Here is a 21,932-nt window from a genome sequence, read left to right as displayed (position 1 = left end):
ATCAGATTTGATAAGAGAGAGATTTGTCTCTTGGTCGAATCTGTCCATACATTGCTAGATGTATGGCTACCTTTAGGGAATGAAGGGAAATGACTGTGTGGGGGGAGGAGAAGGGGCACACCGCATGATTAACAAACTGAAGTGTGAGAGAGGGCTGAGCTGAGATAAGGCAAGTGATAGGAGTCAGGCAGCTAACAGGACAAGAGTGGAGAGCCAGGCAGCTAACAGGACAGGAGGGTAGAGCCAGGCAGCCCTGTTTCAGCAGCTTCAGATGTGACAGCTGCTCAGGCTGGGGGAGAGAAATAAGGGGGGAAAAGGAGAGAGCTGTTCACTGAATCTACAGCAGCTCTGGACCAGGCAGCGTGCTGCGTGTGTGCAAAATACCAGCTGTTCTGCACACATGCACTCTCTTCTAGTCTCCCTGATCAAGTGCTGCCTGTCTTCCAACTTCTTCCTCCTCCGGCTCAAATCTCGGCTCGTCTCCTCTCAGCCCCGCCCCTCAGTGTCAGAGAGGAGAAGAGGGACTCTCTCTCCTCTCTGCAGTCAACCACGCTGGAGAGACTGGGGACAGAGGCAGCAACCCCAGCTCTCCTGCTGCTCAGACAGTTGTGGAAATCTGGAGGCCCCGGGCCACCTGTAGTTCCCTGAGAGCATGGGGCCTGTCACTGTTGTGATGGCTGTCCCCCCCTGATGGCAGCTCTGGATTGATGTATGGACACCTTAAAGAGGACCTGTAACTTTAAAAAATGTCTCCTGGGGTACTTACCATGGGAGGGAAGAAGCCTCCCTATTGAGGCTTCCCCATCCTCCTCCATCCCACGTTCGCAGTGCTAGCGGTCCCCGAACAGCAGCCATGTAAATATTTACCTTCCCGGCTCCAGCTCAGTAGCGGCTCTAAGCTCGGGGTTATTCGGAAATAGTCAATCCCAATCGGATCTGCTCTACTGCACAGGCCCAATTCGCTTTCACAGTAGAGTGGTCCCGATCAGTATCGGCTATTTCCACCTGATCCCGAGCAGAGAGCCGCTACTGCGCCTTCGCTGGGGAAGGTTAATATTGCCACAACCGACTTTCCTTGTGGTTTCGGGGACCCAGCGCAGCCACTGTGGGATGGAGGACAGGGAAAGCCTCGATAGGATCCAGAGGCTTCCCCCTCCCGAGGTAAGTACCCCCCCAGGGGACATTTTTGAAGTTACAGGTTCTGTGTGTGTGATATCCCAGCTGCAGCCTCTCTATTGTCAGGGCTGCCATTGAAATGTGAGCTGCAGCAAAGAGAACATTGTCTATACAAGGCTTCCTTAGCCATCCAATCTAGCCTCTGCAATGCTGGGAAATGCTCCTGCAGTTAGCCACTCACATAACCATCCTCATGTTACCACATCCTCACGGGATCAAATCGGTAGTGTTCAGGGGCGTAGGGATCACTATAGCAGCCAGAGCGGCTGCTATGGGGCCCGTAATCAAGGGGGCCCCGGAGCCCCTGTCATCGAGTTTTTCTGACCCCCAAGGCTCCAACAATGCCACCTGGAGTGCGCATCAGGGCCACTCACACTGCCGCCACTCACCCCTGCAGTTCCGGAATTGGGCGGGTGGCTCTTGCCAGGACTGCAGCAATCCATAGCAACGGATGCCTGCCCACTCACACAACTGTTTTGTTATTGTGCTGCTGAGTAGCAGAGTAAGATTTTCAGAGCACCGGCCCTCCTCCTTTCCTCCCCATGTGTTGCTTTTGGAGGGCTGTGATTGTGGCGCGCGCGACATTTGAGAGAGGAGTGAGAATCACTGAAGCATGCCAGAGCACAGCCAGGCCAGGCGCACACACAGTGAAGATCAAAATAGCTGTCAGCTTGCACACAGGAGAGCAGAGACTCAGCCGCAGCCATCCTGTCTGTCTGAAAGGGAGTCGAAGACATAAAGAGGAGGATGCAGTGGCAGTTAAAACCAGTGATAGGTAATATACTCTCTCTGGTCTGGCATGTCTCACTGTGATTATTGATTCTATTTTTCTATTGTCTGTCTCCTTCCCCTTCATTCCTTCTTGTGTGCATTGCCTACCCTATGTGCATCCCTCCGCACATGCCCACCCTCTATGCGTCCAGTGCTCATGCCCACCCTCGGTGCATCCTGCACCCTCTGTGTCCCTCCTCCCGCCCATGCCCAGCCTCTGTGTGCCCCCCGGTGCCCACATACTCTGTGTGTACCGCACCCTCTGTCCCCCCCATGACCAGCCTCTCTGTGTCCCCTCCATGCTTACCCTCTGTGTGTCCACCACTCCCCGGTATCCGCACACTCTGTGTACCCCACCCTCTGTGTCCCCCCCATGCCCAGCCTCTGTGTGTCCCCTCCATGCTTACCCTCTGTGTGTCCCCCTCTCCCCGGTGTCCACCCTCTGTGCGTCCCTCACCCTCTGTCCCCCCCTGTGCCCAGCCTCTTTACAGCCACCTCATGCCTGCCCTCTGTACGTCCCCCCTGTGCCAACATTCTGGGTGTCCCCCATGTGCCCACCCTCTGTGTACCACTCTGCAATTCCTACCATAGCAAGTCTACAGGCATAGCTTATTATTATGTAGAGTGACCAGACGTCCCGGATTGCCCGGGACGCTTCCCGGATTCAGGGGTCCGCGACGTTTCCCGGGACCTCATGCATGAGGTCCCGCAAAACGTCGCGCTTTTAGCAGCGGGACGTCCCGGCCACGGGACTCTGGTCACTGTATTGCATGAACTGGCAGTGGCATCTATAGACGCCGTGCCAGTTCATTGCCCGCAGCCCCGCTCCAGCCTCCTTAGTGTCTTGACTTCCAGTGTTCCGACATCGGCAGGCGAGCAGGGCTACAGCAAGATGGCTGCCGAAGCCCTGTACTGGAGACTATTTGTGTCTCCAATACAGGGCTTCGGGCGCCATCTTGCCGTAGCCCTGCACTCTGAGCGCGGGAGACTGCAGGAGGAACAAGACGGTCCCAGGAGCAGCGCGCCAGAGGAGACTTCTGCCAGGTGAGTAAATGCTTTTTTTCCAGGTGAACTGTGCCCCCCATTGCATTTATTTTCTGGTGACATGTTTGTCCGCAGTGCATTTATTTTCTGGTGATATGTTTGCCCGCAGTGCGTTTATTTTCTGGTGAAATGTTTGCCCGCAGTGCGTTTATGTTTTGGTGAAATGTTTGCCCGTAGTGCGTTTATTTTCTGGTGAAATGTTTGCTCGCAGTGCGTTTATTTTCTGGTGAAATGTTTGCCTGCAGTGCGTTTATTTTGTGCTGACATGTTGCCCGCAGTGCGTTTATTTTGTGCTGACATGTTTGCCCGCAGTGCGTTTATTTTGTGCTGACGTTGCCCACAGTGCATTTATTTTGTGCTGACATGTTGCCAACAGTGCGTTTATTTTGTGCTGACATGTTTGCCCGCAGTGCGTTTATTTTGTGCCCGCAATGCGTTTATTTTGTGCTGACATGTTGCCCACAATGTGTTTATTTTGTGCTGACATGTTGCCCGTTGCGTTTATTTTGTGCTGACATGTTGCCCATTGCGTTTATTTTGTGCTGACATGTTGCCCACAATGTGTTTATTTTGTGCTGACATGTTGCCCATTGCATTTATTTTGTGCTGAAATTTTGCCCACATTGCGTTTATTTTCTGGTGTCTGGGGTAACTGTTGCTGCATTTATTATTTAATGGTCATAAATAGTTGGCTGTGTTTGCTGCTTTGGGGTTACGGTATACTATTAAATAGCATCACACAGTTTCTGCACACCCATGATGCGAAACCTCGTCTGACCACATCATGGCATAAACACTGCTTTCTTATGCCTCAATGTTACATCATTATGTTAGCTCCGCCCATACAATGTCATGGCCACACCCATTTTCAGCGCGGCGTGCTACGCGCGCCGCATTCCCCCATTTTTCAGCCACATCCCCCCATTTTTCGGGGCAGCGCGCTATGCCTCCCCCCCCCCCCCCCTCTGGCATTCGGACAGTCCCGCACCAAATTAAGCTGAAGGGCCTCATATTTTTCCTCGCCCACGAATTCGGATGGCTTACATACACTTCTATAGGCTGCGGAAATCCATCCGAATTCGTGGGCAAGGAATAGGCCCGGATTCACAGCAGTGGAAACCTAGCCTAATCCTACCATAGTCATAGTCTAATGTCCCACCATATTATTATTATGTATTTATATAGCACTGACATCTTCTGCAGCACTTTACAGAGTACATAGTCATGTCACTGACTGTCCTCAGAGGAGCTCACATTCTAATCCTACCATAGTCATAGTCTAATGTCCCACCATATTATTATTATGTATTTATATAGCACTGACATCTTCTGCAGCACTTTACAGAGTACATAGTCATGTCACTGACTGTCCTCAGAGGAGCTCACATTCTAATCCTACCATAGTCATAGTCTAATGTCCTACCATATTATTATTATGTATTTATATAGCACTGACATCTCCTGCAGCACATTACAGAGTACATAGTCATCATGTCACATAACTGTCCTCAGAGGGGCTCACAATGTAAATCTTCCACAGTCATAGCCTAATTGGGGAGTATTTGGAATCAGGAATTCTGCAGAGCTCATGCCTAATTCTAATGTATTATCATATTATTATTATGCATTTATACAGTGTGGACATCCTCTACAGCACTTTACAGAGGGTGCGACTTGGGAGCGGGGCCTTTGCTGTGGGGTGGAGTTTAGGGCACCAGAACTTACTGTGCCTATAGGCTCCGGAGCTGTTACCTACCTGCGGCTGTTTTCAGCCCCTGAAGTCCTCTTGCTCCCTTGCAATCATTCCACGCTGCAATAATTCCATTGCAATCATTCCACGCTGCCCCGTTCCTCCGCTATTTCCCTCTGAAAGCTGGGTGACTCAGCCAGTCACCTCTTTAACCTCCTTGCTGGTTATCCCGAACACAGTTCGGGGTAACCTGCGCAGGAGGATTTCTCAGGCCCCGCTGGGCCGATTTGCATAATTTTTTTTTCCTACACGCAGCTAGCACTTTGCCAACCCCCCCCCCCCCCCCGCCCCAGACCCCTGCGCAGCCTGGCCAATCAGTGCCAGGCAGCGCTAAGGGGCGGATCGGGATTCCCTCTGACGTCACAACGTCCATGACATCGGTGACTCATCCCGCCCGGTCGCCATGGCGACCGGGGAAGCCCTGTAGGAAATCCCGTTGGCTGCCATATTTACTTCCTTTTAAGCAATACCAGTTGCCTGGCAGCTCTGGTGATCTATTTGGCTGCAGTAGTGTCTGAATCACACACCAGAAACAAGCATGCAGCTAATCTTGTCAGATCTGACAATAATGTCAGAAACAGCTGATATGCTGCATGCTTGTTCAGGGTCTAGGGCTAAAAGTGTTAGACACAGAGGATCAGCAGGGCAGCCAGGCAACTGGTATTGCTTAAAAGGAAAAACATATGGCAGCCTCCGTATACATCTTGTAACAGTTGTCCTTTCATTGTGCTCATTGTGCTCCTGTTGCTTGGAGCGCTCAGTAGCAATTTTTACTTGCACAAGAGCAGAATGCTCCTGGTAGAGAGAGCAGGATAGATGAGGCACGCATGCAGCAGTAAGAGGGGGACAGGTGGGGAACAGAGCAGTGCAGTATGATGGCGAGGATCAGTTGGACTTCAGAAAGAAGCCTCAGGTAAGTAACAAGCCACAGTAATATTCACATAATATTTCCTTTATTGTGTGCATGGGGGGGAGGGAGGGATGTAATTCACTGCATGTGTATAGGGGGCTCATGAAAAACATTGCTATGGGGCCCAGTCACTTCTAGCTACACCCCTGGTAGTGTTGGCCGGATCATGAACGATCATCCTACCTAATAAAACCTAACTGTCGCTGCGTCCAGCAGCCAGCTGTCCCTGTGTCCCAGGTTTTTTTGTTATTGCGCATGTGCGCAGTAACGGACAGCTGGGACCAGGGAGCTGGGAGGACGAGCGAGGTGGGCGAGTGCGAGCAAGCGAGGGGGGCGGGTGCAGGCGCGCGCATGCGTCGGGTGCACGCTCTGCGCGCGCTGTTTGCGTGCGCGTGCATGCGCACTGGTGACTGCGGCCACCGGAAAAAGACGTAGAGCCCATTTTTAAATGGGCTGGGTCTACTAGTTCATATATATATATATGGTTCATATATATGGTTTGGCATACTGGGAGCTGTAGTCCCCCCAATAGACACACACATATAAGGCTGGGGAGGCATTCTGGGAGTTGTAGTCCCCTCACCTTCACTCTCTTGCCCTGGATCTCCAGGCTCTTCATAGTGAAGTCCACCTCGATGGTGTTGCCCTGTCTCTCCACAAACACGCCACTCTTGAACCTCTGCACAACGCACGTCTTCCCGACCCCGGCGTCCCCGACCAGAACCAGCTTAAACAGGAAGTCATACACATCGTCTGACTCCAGCGGGGGCTGCATGCTATGGGCCCGGGAGCACACCACGTGATGTGTGCCGACATTGCGGAACTACAGCGGAAGCTTCAGAATACCCAGCATGCTCAGTAGTGATGGGTCGTTCGCGAACGAGCCGGCTCTTTGCTGCGAACGACAAGAGCCGGTTCTCAGTTTTCAAAGAGCCGATGCCTCAGCCACCCCACACAGCTCTGATTTGCTGTGTAATAAAGGGCGCAGAGGCATGCTGGGAGATGTAGTCCTCCTCTTGCAGCTTGTAGGAGTGTATGGGGCAGAGCAGAGCAGTAGCAGGAGGGATTGCCCCAGTCAGAGAAGCAGTCTGGAGTTGACATGGAGACGGGGGCGGGGCTTTTACTCCGATTCTAAGTGTTGTCTTGTGATATTTAATGAAGAGCCGATTCAGAGCCGTAAGAGCCAGCTCTTTAATGGGAGCCGATTCAGAAGAGCCGATTCTCCGAGAAGAGCCGGAATTCCCATCACTAATGCTCAGTGAGAATCAGATGGGCAGGCCATAAAATGTTAACTCTTGACTGTTAACTTAAAGGGAAGGTTCGCGCAGACTATTAAAAACAAACTGCACTTACCTGGGGCGTCTTCCAGCTCCTGGTAGTCAGTCGGTGTACTCGCCGCAGCTCCTCTCCCTCTCGATGTCCAGCGATGAAGAAGCCGAGGTCGGCTTCCAGGTCAGCTTCTGTGCACTCCACGGCGGGGGGGTCACGTGGTGTAGGGACGTCATCAGGTCTCTACTGCGCAGGCGCAGAACTACTGTGCTTGCGCAGTAGAGACCAGGTGACGTCACTTACACCACGTGACCTGCACCGTGGAGTGCACATGAAGCCGACCCGCAAACCGACCTGGTGAGGTCGGCTTCTTCATCGCTGGACGCCGGGAGAGGAGCTGCAGCGAGGGCACCGATCGACTGCCAGGAGCTGGAACAAGCCCCAGGAAAGTGCAGTTTGTTTTTTATAGTCTGCGCAGATCTTTCCTAAATCTGGAGGGGATAAGGCCCCTTGCTTGCTAAACCTCTCTGTTTAGGTGGGGAAAGGTTATCTTATCATCCTGCAGGAGTCTACATATCATGTCTTAAAACAGAACTAAAAGTAAAATATATCACTGAAGTTGACACATAGCTTGCTATACTAGCAGCCAGGCTTGAACAGAATGTACAGTGCAGGAAAGTCCTGTCCTGCTAGTCATTTCATCCCCAGTCTGCTTCCCTAGTAAAATGATTCAAAGATTCGTATCAAAGATCCGGATCTTAGTTTTCAATGATCCGATTCGAATGATCCGAATCCTTGAAAAGATCCGGACTTCCCATCTCTACAAATCGGAGGGAAAAATAAACTGGAGAGATCATTGGCCAAGGGGAGGGACAAAGGCTGAGGCTGGGTTGCAGTAACTGGCTGGCTAAACTGAGGGGCAGGACTATCTTGTACAGCAGGAAACTCATATTGCAACATTTTGTGGGTGGGGCTTGGCACTAGCATCAGCCTACAGCTATCACTATGGGCTGAGGCCTATCACAATAAATTCCACTGCCCCCTTGGCCAATCACTGGCAGGGGGCGTGGATTTGATGTCAAAAGGAGGGAGATGGGAAAAAACTTGAATACCTCTGCCTCCTGCACTTGACTTGTTTGAAATGGATTCCTTTGGCGTGGAATCCCACAGCGTGCTGCCTGTCTCCCCTGTACCTGCCATCTTATGCCTGCTCCAGCAGCAGAAGCTAGCCTCATGCCTCAGCAAGCAGTTACCAGGCAGAATTGAGCAGTTGAGAGAGTTTGAGAGGCATTTCACTGCCTATCAGCGGTTGGTGGAAAGGAGGCCTAACTAGCTGAGCTCACATACTCTCTGTCAGGGGGAGGGAGAGGGACACAGATTGTCCATGCACACCAGCAGCAGCACCCAGCACACAGCCCCCAGCCAGCACGCAGGCAGCAGCAGCCCCCAGCCAGCCAGCACGCAGGCAGCAGCAGCCCCCAGCCAGCACGCAGGCAGCAGCAGCCCCCAGCCAGCACGCAGGCAGCAGCAGCCGCCCCCCCCAGCACGCAGGCAGCAGCAGCCGCCCCCCCAGCACGCAGGCAGCAGCAGCCGCCCCCCCAGCACGCAGGCAGCAGCAGCCGTCCCCCCAGCGCGCAGGCAGCAGCAGCCGCACCCCCAGCGCACAGGCAGCAGCAGCAGCCGCCCCCCCCAGCACGCAGGCAGCAGCAGCCGCCCCCCCCCCCCCCCCAGCACGCAGGCAGCAGCAGCCGCCCCCCTCCCAGCACGCAGGCAGCAGCAGCCGCCCCCCTCCCAGCACGCAGCCAGCAGCAGCCGCCCCCCTCCCAGCACGCAGCCAGCAGCAGCCGCCCCCCTCCCAGCACGCAGCCAGCAGCAGCCGCCCCCCTCCCAGCACGCAGCCAGCAGCAGCCGCCCCCCTCCCAGCACGCAGCCAGCAGCAGCCGCCCCCCTCCCAGCACGCAGCCAGCAGCAGCCGCCCCCCTCCCAGCACGCAGCCAGCAGCAGCCGCCCCCCTCCCAGCACGCAGCCAGCAGCAGCCACCCCCCTCCCAGCACGCAGCCAGCAGCAGCCGCCCCCCTCCCAGCACGCAGCCAGCAGCAGCCGCCCCCCTCCCAGCACGCAGCCAGCAGCAGCCGCCCCCCTCCCAGCACGCAGCCAGCAGCAGCTGCCCCCCTCCCAGCACGCAGCCAGCAGCAGCTGCCCCCCTCCCAGCACGCAGCCAGCAGCAGCTGCCCCCCTCCCAGCACGCAGCCAGCAGCAGCTGCCCCCCTCCCAGCACGCAGCCAGCAGCAGCTGCCCTCCTCTCAGCACGCAGCCAGCAGCAGCTGCCCCCCCAGTCTCACAGCAGCTGCCGCTGCCTCCCCCGGTCACACAGCAGCCACATCTGCCTCCCCCGGTCACACAGCATCCGCAGCTGCCCTCCCGTCACACTGCAGACACAGCTGCCCCATCACACACAGCAGCCCCCCATCACACAGGGAGATGTGGGGAGAGGCAGTGTGTAGCAGGGAGAGGAGAGCTGAGTTTAAAAGTGCAGGTAAGTGGCCAACTGCATTAGGACTGGGCTTGTGTCAGCTAGCTTAGCACAGCAAGAGCAGCCACCAGCACAGCTTAAAGGGATACCTGAGGTGAGAGGTATATGGAGGCTGCCATATTTATTTCCTCTTAAGCAATACCAGTTTCCTGGCTATCCTGCCAATCCCCTGCCTGTAATATTGTTAGCTATAGACCCTGAACAAGCTTGCAGCACGTCAGGTGGTTCTGAGTGTTCTAACAAGATTAGTTGCATGCTTGTTTCTGGTGTGATTCATGCATTACTGCAACCAAATAGACCAGCAGGACTGCCAGGCAACTGGCATTTTTTAAAAGGAAATGCATATGACAGCCTCCATATCTCTTGTTACAGTTGCCCTTTAAATGATATATGGGAGGCGAATTAAAAAGGAGCATTAAAGGGAACCCAAGGTGAGCGGGATATGGTGGTTGACATGTTTGTTTCCTTTTAAATAATTCAGATCTGCCTTGCTGTCCTGCTGATCCTCTGCCTCTAATACTTTCAGCCGTAGACCCTGAACAAGCATATGCTGATCAGATGTCTATGACGAATCTGACCGGATTAGCTGCATGCTTGTTCTGTGTGTGATTTAGACCCAACTGACCAGAATTCTCAGTAGGACCAGGGCCGGCCCGAGGCAGAGGCAAGAGAGGCTCCAACCTCAGGGCGCAGTGCAGGAGGGGGCGCACAACTCGCTCAGCTATCATTCCTCTATTGTGTTTGAAGCAAAGAGAACTAAGAAAATGGGATACATGGCAGTGACTGCAAGCCAGATAACTAGAGATTAAGGTGTTGGGGGCCCTGGGGACCCTCTTAGGCCCCATACACACATCAGACCATAGTCTTTTGAAAATGAAAGATCACAGACCAATCTTACCACCCTTCATGTAGTATGAGAGCCATACTCTACAGTCTTTTCTATGGAGCTGAACTCCACATCAGACAGAAATCTTTGCAAGATGCTGCACACACAGATGCTGTACAGACACAAAAGATCAGTATCTGCAAAAGATCTGTTCCTGCCAAAGATCCATTCCTGCAAATTGCAATGATAGTCTATGAGATCTGCAGATCATCATACACACATGATTTAACTGACATTCATCTGCAGATCAGATCCACCAGGATGGATTTTCAGATCTGCAGATAATTGCTTGATCTGCAGATGAATGTCAGTTAAATCATGTGTGTATGATGATCTGCAGATCTCATAGACTATGAATGCAATTTGCAGGGATGGATCTTTGGCAGAAACAGATATTTTGCAGATACTGATCTTTTGTGTCTGTACAGCATCTGTGTGTGCAGCATCTTGCAAAGATTTTTTTCTGATGTGGAGTTCAGCTCCATAGAAAAGACTGTGTAGAGTATGGCTCTCATACTACATGAAGGGTGGTAAGATTGGTCTGTGATCTTTCATTTTCCAAAGACTATAGTCTGATGTGTGTATGAGCCTTAAGTCTAATAGCAATCAGGGTGTGACGACTGGGGTGGGAGGGATGGAGAGGCACATTTTGGTGTCTCAGCCTTGGGTGCTGGAGGACCTTGTCCCGGCTCTGAGTACGACTGCCAGGCACAGGCAACTGGTATTGTTTAAAAGGAAATACATGTCAGCTTCCATAGGTCTCACACTTTGGGTTCCTTTTAAATCAGGGATTTATCTACATCCCAGTAAGTAGCTGATGCCCCCTTTCCCACAAGCAATTTTTACCTTTTCTCAAATGATTAGGGGGGTCTGTGCATAGAACTCAGTAATGAACATTCCGTGCAGATCACCTGGCAGAACTAAAGATGTCACTCACCACCAGGGATATATTTCAGAATGTAAATCAGGGAGAGGAAATATTTTATAATGGGAAACCACTTGCTAAATAATCAATAGATGAATATCGTAAACCATGAGTAATTATGTTGTCATTTTCACTACAATTCCTCCTTTAAATCAGTTTAGCTTTACTTACCTGGAGCCTCCTCCAGGACTCCCAGGCACGAGAACTCAGGATTGCCCGCACACACCCGTGCTTGCACAGAAGCCACTGCTGAGGGGGACAAAGGAAGAATGGGTGGCAGCAGAACTGCAGCGAGGACTACACTGCAGTTCTGCTGCCACCCATTCTTCCTTTGTCCCCCTCAGCAGTGGCTTCTGTGCAAGCACGGGTGCGTGCGGGCAATCCTGAGTTCTCGTGCCTGGGAGCATTCTGCACAAGTGCAGTATTACTGCGCAGAACACTCCCAGCCACAGGCGCATAAGCGGTGCATGCACCCATGCATGTGCAGAAGCCAGTGACCACTATGGGGTGGACAACAGAAGAATGGGTGACAGCAGAACTGCTGCGAGGGACACAGACTTCTAGGAGCTGCAGGAAGCCCAAGGTAAGTAAAGCTACATTGATTTCATCTGCCTTATGTTTCCTTTAAGTGCACCTGTAGAATATTTGCACCAAATTGAACCTCTCTATAAGGGAGATTTGGAACTTGGTATGCTAATGGGGGTTGGTGAGCACCATTTCTTACCTGGGGGCTGCTCGTGTAGCCCCTTGTCCCTGTGATGATAGCCAGCTGCAGCTTGCTGCACCTAAAAGAATCCCACTGTAGAGTGTGCTCCTGGCCGCACTGCATACTACAGCTTCCAGTATACATTGCGGCATGCATCTGCTGGCATGCATTGTGGCTGGGAGTGTACTCTACCACAGGATTCTTTGACTTACCCCGGTAGGTAAGTCATGGTGCTGCCCTTAAAGAGAACCCGAGGTGGGTTTGAAGAATGTTATCTGCATACAGAGGCTGGATCTGCCTATACAGCCCAGCCTCTGTTGCTATCCCAAACCCCCCTAAGGTTCCCCTGCACTCTGCAATCCCTCATAAATCACAGCCACACTGCTGACAAACAGCTTGTCAGAGCTGGCTGTGTTTCTCTATAGTGTCAGTCTGCTGCTCTCCCCGCCTCCTGCAGAACTCCAGTCCCCGCCTGCATCCCTTCCCTCCCTGCTGATTGGAGGGAAGGGATGGGGGCAGGGACCGGAGCTCTGCAGGAGGCGGGGGAGCAGCCGAGACTGACACTACAGATGTAAACACAGCCTCACAACACGGCTGTGATTTATGGGGGATTGCAGAGTGCACAGGGACCTTAGGGGGGTTTGGGATAGCAACAGAGGCTGGGCTGTATAGGCAGATCCAGCCTCTGTATGCAGATAACATTCTTCAAACCCACCTCGGGTTCTCTTTAAAGAGACACTGAAGTGAAAAAAATTATGATATGATTTGTATGTGTAGTACAGCTAAGAAATAAAACATTAGTAGCAGAGACATAAGTCTAATATTGTTTCCAGTACAGGAAGAGTTAAACTCCAGTTATCTATGCAAAAGAGCCACTGAGCTCTACGACTTTCAAAGTCACAGAGAGCTCGGTCTTCTGAAGCTTGTTGTCTCAAGTGTCAGTCACTGTATTGTTTTTTTCAATGCAGAGGACAATTCAAAAGTTCACTAGCCTGCTCTGTAAAATCATTTAGAATGCTGAGTAATGTGTAAACTGAAAATATTAGAGAATGATGTGCAATGTTATAAAAAAAAACTGAACATCTGAACAGAAAATAAAAATGAGAATATTTACTTTGCTACTAATGTTCTAGTAATTATCTGTACTACCCATACAATTCATTATATCATACTTTTTTTTTTTTTTTTTTTTTTTTGCTTCAGTGTCTCTTTAAACCCCACCCACCCCAAAGCATACTAAGTTAGGAACCTCACTTATGGCAATTCTGTTTGCAAGAAAATAAAGGTTTTTTTTTTTTTATGAATTGGTGCTCAATGGGCTCTATTCACAATAAGTAGTTCGGTAAGAAAAAAAAATTGGAGATAAAATACCTCATACGGTATTTTACCTTACACTTATTCCAAATTCACAAAAGTTTTCTCCCATGAGGCAGAAGTTTGGTAATTTACTGAACAAACTGCCTCAATCCACTAAGCCCTGGTCGGTAAGTTTCACTTACCAGCCTTCTAGTAGGGCAGCGGGCAGGGAGCTCTGTGTGTGACTCAGAGGTTTTGTGCCTCCTGTCATCCCTTTAGATGTGCTGGAGCCACCAGGGGGAGCTCTTCTATGTGCTAAAATACAAATATGCACATCTAAAGGGATGCCGGCAGAGTTGTAGCTTGTCTGTATTGATACACTGAAAGTCCCACCTGCAAACCTATCGCATCCAATTAGCATGAGAAGCAGGCTGTGTGGCTCTCCCTATTGGCTGCCAGGTTCCCCCCAAAGGCTGTCTGTCAAGTTACTGCACAGAGACAGCATGAGAACAGGTTGTCGACTGCAGTGGGCTGGAGAAATTTACCAAACGCTTTTGTCCAGTAAATGAAGTGTGCAAATCATTGTGAATTGACACTTCCCGGCGTAATTACGGCATAAGTCGGTAATTTACCTCACTAGTCGGGAACTGTTTTTTTTTTTTGTTTGTTTTGTTTGTGTGGCAACAAGTTTAGTGAATTGTAATTTAGGAAGGTGATCAGAAAAATCAGCTGTTTTGAGCATTAACAAATGCAGTAGTGCTTTCTGAATAGAGCCCATTGTACTTTAAAGTAGGGATGATCAATGAAACACAAATAAGTTCATGCGGATTTGTCTAAATTTTTATGCAAATATATGCAGCTTGAAAATGGACCAATCAATTGAACCTGTGTGGGACTTGACTGGTCAAATTTCAAGCTGAATATATTTGCATACAAATTTACATACATCCTGAGCTGTGAAGCTGAAGTCAGTTGAAGCAATTTTGGTACCTGGAATTGTTGGTTTCACTAAACTGAGGAGTCTGAGTTGGATGATTTTTGTACCTACTCCACAGCTCTGCATAAATCTGCATGAACTCAAATATTTGCATCTCATTGATCATCCCTACTTTAAAGTGTACAAGCATTTATACTTGGCACTTCCTCCTGCCCCCTGTGGGCTCCCTCCGCATCCTCCAGGGCTGCTCTGTTTCTCCGCTGGCTGGCCTGGTTTCATGGAACCTTAACTGAGGGATATTGATGTTTCCTTTTAAACAATACCAGTTGCTTGGCACTCCTGATGATCTCTTTTGCTGCAGTAGTGGCTGAATCACACACCTGAAACAAGCATGCAGCTAATCCAGTCTGACTTCAGTCAGTGCACCTGATCTGCATGTCTGTTCAGGGGCTGTGGTTAAAAGTATTAGAGACACAGGATCAGCAGGGGAGTCGGGCAATTGGTATTTTTAAAGGAAAAATCCATATACTTCTCAGTTTAGGTTCCCTTTAAAGCTGTGACTGGGCTCAGTCATGTTCCCCTGTGTATACCTGACTCTGTGCAGCCCCAATGGTGCTTCTGTGGCCGGTTGTCTGCACAGAATACTCCTAGCCACAGGAGTGCAGCGACGGATGCTCAGTCATACATTTGCAGAACTTCCAGACTACCGAGCTGGACAGCGGATAAATGGATGGGACTGGGAGGATGGTGTGGAAGCTCACCGCCTACAGGAGGCTGGAGAAAGCACCCAGGTAACTATAAATGTTTGCAGTCTGGAAGTCTTGGGTTTCCTTTAGGACAGACAGGAGGTTGAACTGTGTGCTTGTTGGGCAGTTCAGTGTCCCGTCTACTGCCTGCCAGTTGGTATGGGTTAGCCATCCTGCAGCACAGTAGGTCAGGCCCAGTGCACACCAAGCGAATCTCTGCAATCCACACCAAAAACCACTAGCGGTTTGTGGATCTGCTAGCGGTTTTGGTGTGCACTGGGCCTCACACAGCATCACCAGGTCAGTTGGTCACTCAGCCAGCTGACACAACACAGTCCGCATCACCAGTTCATTAAGCCAGGCAGCACAGTTCCACAAGCTTGTTAAAGGGGAACTGAAGTAAGAGGTATACGGAGGCTGCCATATTTATTTCCTTTTAATCAATACCAGTTGCCTGGCAGCCCTGCTGGTCTATTTCTCTGCAGTAGTATCTGAATAACACCAGAAACAAGCATGCAGCTAGTCTTGTCAGATCTGACTTTAAATTCTGAAACACCTGATCTGCTGCATGCTTGTTCAGGGGCTATGGCTAATAGTATTAGAGGAAGAGGATCAGCAGGGCTGCCAGGCAACTGGTATTGCTTAAAAGGAAATAAACATGGCAGCCTCCATATACCTCTCTCTTCAGCTCCCCTTTAAGCCAGCATTGCTCCCATCACTGCCAGTCCAGCCAGCACAACATCACCAGCAGGCCAGCCGAGCACAACACCCAGGCCAACACAGAAGCTCTGCAATTATTGTAAAATGCTGCCTGTTTATGGTATTTCTATGTGGGAACACGTGTCACAGCTTGACTCTGGCCTTGTGCCCCAGATCTCCCAGGGCCCTAGCAATGCCCCTGGTCAATGAAATTGTAACAATTTTGTGTTGATGTCAATTTTATATTGATTGGAGGCAATTTTTTTCTGCTTAGAATTTGACCATTAAAATATAGCCAGTATTTGTTAGTCCCTGACTAGGGATCAGCAATGAAATGCAAATGATAGCAAGCTGGTGCAGTGTTATGCAAAATTTACATGCAAATGTATGCATCTTGAAAATGGACAATCACCATGGCCAATTTCCAAGCTGTATATATTTGCATAAAAAAATTGCACGATCCTGCATCAACTTGTTAGCATTTGCATCTAATTGACCCTCCCTACTACTGCATTGTGGGAGTTCCCGCCTCCTGCACACAGGTGGTCTTAGCTCCAACTATAAGCTGTTTTCTGACCACCAGGGCAATTGGTCTGGTGGGAAGTGCATTCCTGAAGGTTTTTTTTTTGGGGGGGGTGTGATGTTATTTTGGAAGGCGGGTGGGTGCAGATCTCATAGACTATGAATGCAATTTGCAGGAACGGATCTTTGGCAGGAACAGATCTCTTGCAGATACTGATCTTTTGTGTCTGTACAGCATCTTTGTGTGCAGCATCTTGCAAAGATTTTTTTCTGATGGGGAGTTCAGCTCCATAGAAAAGACTGTGTAGGTATGGCTCTCATACTACAGGAAGGGTGGTAAGATTGGTCTGTGATCTTTCATTTTCCAAAGACTATAGTCTGATGTGTGTATGAGCCTTTAGTCTGGGAGCCTTCTGATTGGCTCAATAAGGTCAGGGGGGCTGGCCAGAGTTCCCCTCTGTGATTGGTTGCTAGGGCTTCTGCTGGGAGCCCTCTGGCTGCAGGAGGTCATCACCTTAGTTACAGTATTTTGGATCCGGATATCCGCAATATCCGCGTTATGCGGCCAAATATCCGCAGATAGCTATCCAGGTTTCTAGAGAAATCCAGAATCTTGCATCCGATCCGGATAGCCTAAAAAAGTTCGGATATCCGGAATCTGGATGAGCAACCCTGTTGGTTTTAGATGTTGCAGACATGCATATTGCATGTAGGGATGAATGGGCAAAATTCTATAACTTGATTTTGTAGCAAGTTTAACTTGGTGTTTTGTGTATTTGTTTTTTTGTTTTTTCTTTCTTTAATGCATTTATAACCCAGTGCAATGTAAGGGCCTGAGCATGTTTATGTCCACTTTTAAGCGGACGGAAGCGTATTAGTGTATTCAGACCCTGAGGCCAGAAACCCACTAGGAGCAACTTCTAATTGCTAGTGATTTGAAAAGGCTCTTGCTAATGCAATGCTATGGGGGGGATTTTTTTATAAAATCAAATCGCTCAAGTGGGATCACACCCATAGCATTACATTAGTAAGGGTTTTCAAATCACAAATCGCCCAGAAAATCACTCGTAGTGGGTTTCTGGCCTCAAGCTGCATTTATATTTAAAATTTACATGATGCTACATCAACTTGAAATTATTTGCATCCCACTGACCATCCCTACTGCTAATCATTCTGGCATCAGCAGTGTCTAATAATAAAGAAAAATATTTTTTTTTCCCTTCAGTTTTAACAGCTTTTTTTTTTTTTTTTTTTTTTACCCCTGTTATATCTATATGTTAAATCTTTGGCTTCCACCTGTAGCGATCAGTTGTTGCTAGGGGATAGTTTGGGGCCCCAGTGCTCTACAGATGCATTGCTCTGCCATTGCCTAGCACTGCATACATACAGCACTGAGGTACTTGACCTGTCCCCCAAACAGCAATCACATCCGATCATTACTGACATGCAGGCTGGGGATAATGGTCTGCTGCATGGCCAGCTAGTAGTGAAATACGGTATCCTTTGAATCGGGAAGGGCCAAACTGTGGGACTTGCCATGCAAAAACTGATAAAAAAAGTTTCTGCATTTTTCCTACTAACAAAAACCATCAAAATAATTATTGGGGAAAATATAACCTGTGAAAAGCCTAGTAGCTTGTCTTTAGTTTATTATATTTTGAATGTATGGGCCCATATGCAAGTCACTTTTTCTCCTGAGTTAACTCCTAGCAGATAACATTTTTTATTTATATTTTTCAAATAAGGTTTTAGCATTTTACAATTGAAAAAGCACTATCAAAATCATTTTGAGTATTTTCTTGCTTGCTGGGGGTTTAAAATGCATTTTATAGCAAGGTGTGTAAATCTCACCTAGGAGAAAGTGAATTGCATATGGGCCATGGAGTAAAAGCTCAGGAATGTGAAGTGGTGAAAATCTCATTTCCTTTGGTGTCTGATGGATTATTGCAGTGCATGGAAAATGAATGCCAGATGTGATACAGATGGCATTCATTATACTGACTAGTGAAGCCTGGTAAACACTTTCAATTATGTTTGGCCAATCGCTGACCAATTTTTCCACCTCCATGTAGTAGAAGGACCTTTTTACTCTGGGGCGGTGCATCAAGTGAATGCACTGCTACCGCAGTCCGTTACAAACATATGGGGTAAATCACATTACCAGCGTTGCGGTCCCACGAAGTCCTCGCTCTGACGCTGGTCCAGAACTACGTTACAGCGCAGTGACCTGAGTCAGCCCATTAGTTGTTACTCTATGGCAGTGATGGCTAATTTTGGCACTCCAGCTGTGGTAGAACTACGAGTCCCATGAGGCATTGCAATACTCTGACAGCGCTAAGCATAACTCGGGGAGGCAGATGCCTGATGGCATTTGTAGTTTTGTCACAGCTAGAGTGCCAAGGTTAGTCATCACTGGTCTATGGCGACGTGAGTATTTTTAAAAACTTTCCAACGCGATGTAGTAGCGCAGAAGTGTGTTTTTATAATATGCTTCCGTGCACTTCCTGCTTGGCCAGATGAGGAATACAGCGTAGTGACGCGGTATTCTCCCGAAGGCCTAATTTTGGTGGCGGGGTCACCCTGCCTTTTTGCAGTGTGAAAACTGTCCGAGGGTCGACGTCTATAGAACACGCATATGCGATTCTGCCTAGTGTGTTCCTACCTCCATACTACATGGAGGTGGTAAAATTGGTCAGTGATTAGCCAATTATAATTTAAAGGGGTGTGTGTGTGTACCTGGCTCAGATCTAAGGCCCCATACACACATCAGACCATAGTCTTTTGAAAATGAAAGATCACAGACCAATCTTACCACCCTTCATGTAGTATGAAAGCCATACTCTACACAGTCTTTTCTATGGAGCTGAACTCCACATCAGAAAAAAATCTTTGCAAGATGCTGACCACACAGATGCTGTACAGACACAAAAGATTAGTATCTGCAAAAGATCTGTTCCTGCCAAAAATCCATTCCTGCAAATTGCAATGATAGTCTATGAGATCTGCAGATCATCATACACACATGATTTAACTGACATTCATCTGCAGATCAGATCCACCAGGATGGATTTTCAGATCTGCAGATGATTGCTTAATCTGCAGATGAATGTCAGTTAACCTCTTGACGACCAGCTAACGCCGATTGGCGTAAACTGGTCGTCTGCGGGTTACCATGGAAACGGCCGCTCGATCGAGCGGCCTTTCCATGTCAGTTCACGGAGGGTGTCTCCGTGAACAGCCGGAGAGCCGCCGATCGCAGCTCTCCGGCAAAATGTAAACAGGCGGGGAAGAAATCCCCGCTGTTTACATCATACGGCGCCGTAAGGCAGATCGGCGATCCCCGGCCTCTGATTGGCCGGGGATCGCCGGCATATGATAGGCTGAAGCCTATCCTTCAATGCGCAGGATGGAACTCCGTCCTGCGCATTACGGAGAGAGGGAGGGAGGGAGGTAAGGAGGAAGAGGGCGGAAATGGCTGCGGAGGGGGGCTTTGAGGAGCCCCCCCCGCAAAACGCAGATGGCCGGCGGCGATCAGACCCCCCCAGCAGGACATCCCCCTAGTAGGGAAAAAAGGGGGGTAGTCTGATCGCCCTGCTGCACTCCTGATCGGTGCTGCGGGCTGTAGAGCCCCCGCAGCACCGATCAGTGAAAAATCCATTGGTCGGCAAGTGGTTAAATCATGTGTGTATGATGATCTGCAGATCTCATAGACTATCATTGCAATTTGCAGGAATGGATTTTTGGCAGGAACAGATCTTTTGCAGATACTGATCTTTTGTGTCTGTACAGCATCTGTGTGTGCAGCATCTTGCAAAGATTTTTTTCTGATGTGGAGTTCAGCTCCATAGAAAAGACTGTGTAGAGTATGGCTCTCATACTACATGAAGGGTGGTAAGATTGGTCTGTGATCTTTCATTTTCCAAAGACTATAGTCTGATGTGTGTATGAGCCTTTAGCAAGTTAACATTTTATATTAGCTCAGAACCATTAGCATTATATTAAATATGTTGACTGGTCTGTCAGAAGGGTGGGGGATGGAAGAATTGGGTAGGAGAGGTTTCAGGGGTGTGCACTGGGTGGATCCAAGAAGTTTAATTACTACACAAAAAGTGATATCTACTAGGTAAGGCCACTAATGATACAATTTGTTTACAAACTATTCCTCATATGAATGATTGGAAATGTTTGGCACTACTAATGGACAAAAATCTCATAACCAATGTGATCAGATTAATGACATATTTTATTTAATTTTTTTTAAGGATTCTGTCAATCTGATAGAACTGGTTAGGAGATTTTTGTCTTGGTGGTCCCGACTCCCAAGGTAGCATTCCAAATGTTCATGTGAACAATAGTTTGGCAAATTGTACCATTAGTGGCCAACTTTTATAAAGATTTCCTCATCTTCACTTAAAGGAATCGTCAGGCAAAAAAAAGAAAAAAAAAATTCAGCGTTACTCACATGGGGCTTTCTCCAGCCCCTTGCAGCCGACTGTCCCACACCGACCGCTCCACTCTCCGCTGTCCCGGGCTCTCTGCACGGGGCAGAACTACTGTGCCTGCCCAGTGCGCCGCAGACAACATGGCCATGATTGACAGTGGCGCTTCACGTAGGTGCAGTAAGGATGACATCGAGGTCATCCTCTGCACTGTGCGGGGAGTCTGGGACGACAGCGGAGAGAGCGGATCAGTCGACGTGGGACAGTCGGCTGCAAGGGGCTAGAGAAAGCCCCAGGTGAGTAAGTGTTTTTTTTTTTTTTTTTTCCCTGATGATTCCTTTAAGTCAAACAATTTTTAATAATTTGGGTGCCAATGTTCCTATTTCGAGTTATTTATGTTTTGTCTCAGTGTTGCACCTCCTCCAATGGGGTTGAAATTTTTCCAGTGCACAATTTGATGTGTATTTTGGTTTGCATGTGCTTGCATGCAAGACTTTCTGCATAATTTTGTTCTCCTTATCCATCAGAAAGGTGTATGATTGGCCTGAAATGTAATCTACAGCAGGAATATAACCCCAAACACACAGCCAAATTGAGTAAGAAGTATATTCAGCGTAATGAAGTCCTGGAAGTGATGGTATGGCCCCCACAGAGCCCTGATCTCCACATGGAGTGTGTCTGGGATTACATGAAGAGAGAAACTGACTTTTGATATAGCGTTTTCATCTGTTCATTCAATGCATTTTTTTATTTTTATATTTTTTTTATGAAAATAAATACTTGCATTTTTGACAGCATTTTTTGTATGTATTTATGTAAATGTCTAAAATATAGAATGATTAAGTTACAAATGTCAACATAATATTTGTTTGTGTGTATATATTATGCATGAGTACACAATATGTGTATAGAATGTATACACAATACATGTTAAATGTATTATAGATATACTATGTATAAACAATGTTTGTGTAGTGTGTGTGTACACAATATGTTTGTAAATTCTCTGTGTATACACAATACATGTTTGTACATATTGTGTGTATGTATATTCGATACATGTTAGTGTATTTTATGTGTTTATATACTATGTATACACACACAAATGTTTGTACATGTATGTGTATATATTATGAATACACAATGTTTGTATATAGTGTGTGTATACTATGCATACACAATACATATTTGTATATACTATGTATACATAACACATGTTTATATAATTATATGTATTAATATAGTGTATGTAGTATACATTACATGTTGGTGTGTATATACAATACTTTTGTATATATTGTGAGTGTATATATAGGACCTCTG

At 48.4% G+C, this 21,932-nt stretch overlaps 1 protein-coding gene across 1 annotated transcript in view; it reads left to right on the top strand.

The window, feature by feature from the left end:
* The first annotated feature begins 1,886 nt into the window (after positions 1-1,886).
* Positions 1,887-21,932, top strand: part of LOC137537825 (tubulin-specific chaperone D-like) — a 61,660-nt gene continuing 41,614 nt past the window's right edge. The window contains exon 1 of the mRNA XM_068259781.1: positions 1,887-1,951. The gene's annotated coding sequence lies outside the window, so the exon portion shown is untranslated. The remainder of the gene's footprint in view (positions 1,952-21,932) is intronic.

Source organism: Hyperolius riggenbachi, chromosome 11, assembly GCF_040937935.1.
Source record: "Hyperolius riggenbachi isolate aHypRig1 chromosome 11, aHypRig1.pri, whole genome shotgun sequence".
Lineage (NCBI taxonomy): Eukaryota > Metazoa > Chordata > Amphibia > Anura > Hyperoliidae > Hyperolius > Hyperolius riggenbachi.
Note: the sequence above shows the minus strand (reverse complement) of the source record. Positions and strands in the feature narration are given on the sequence as shown.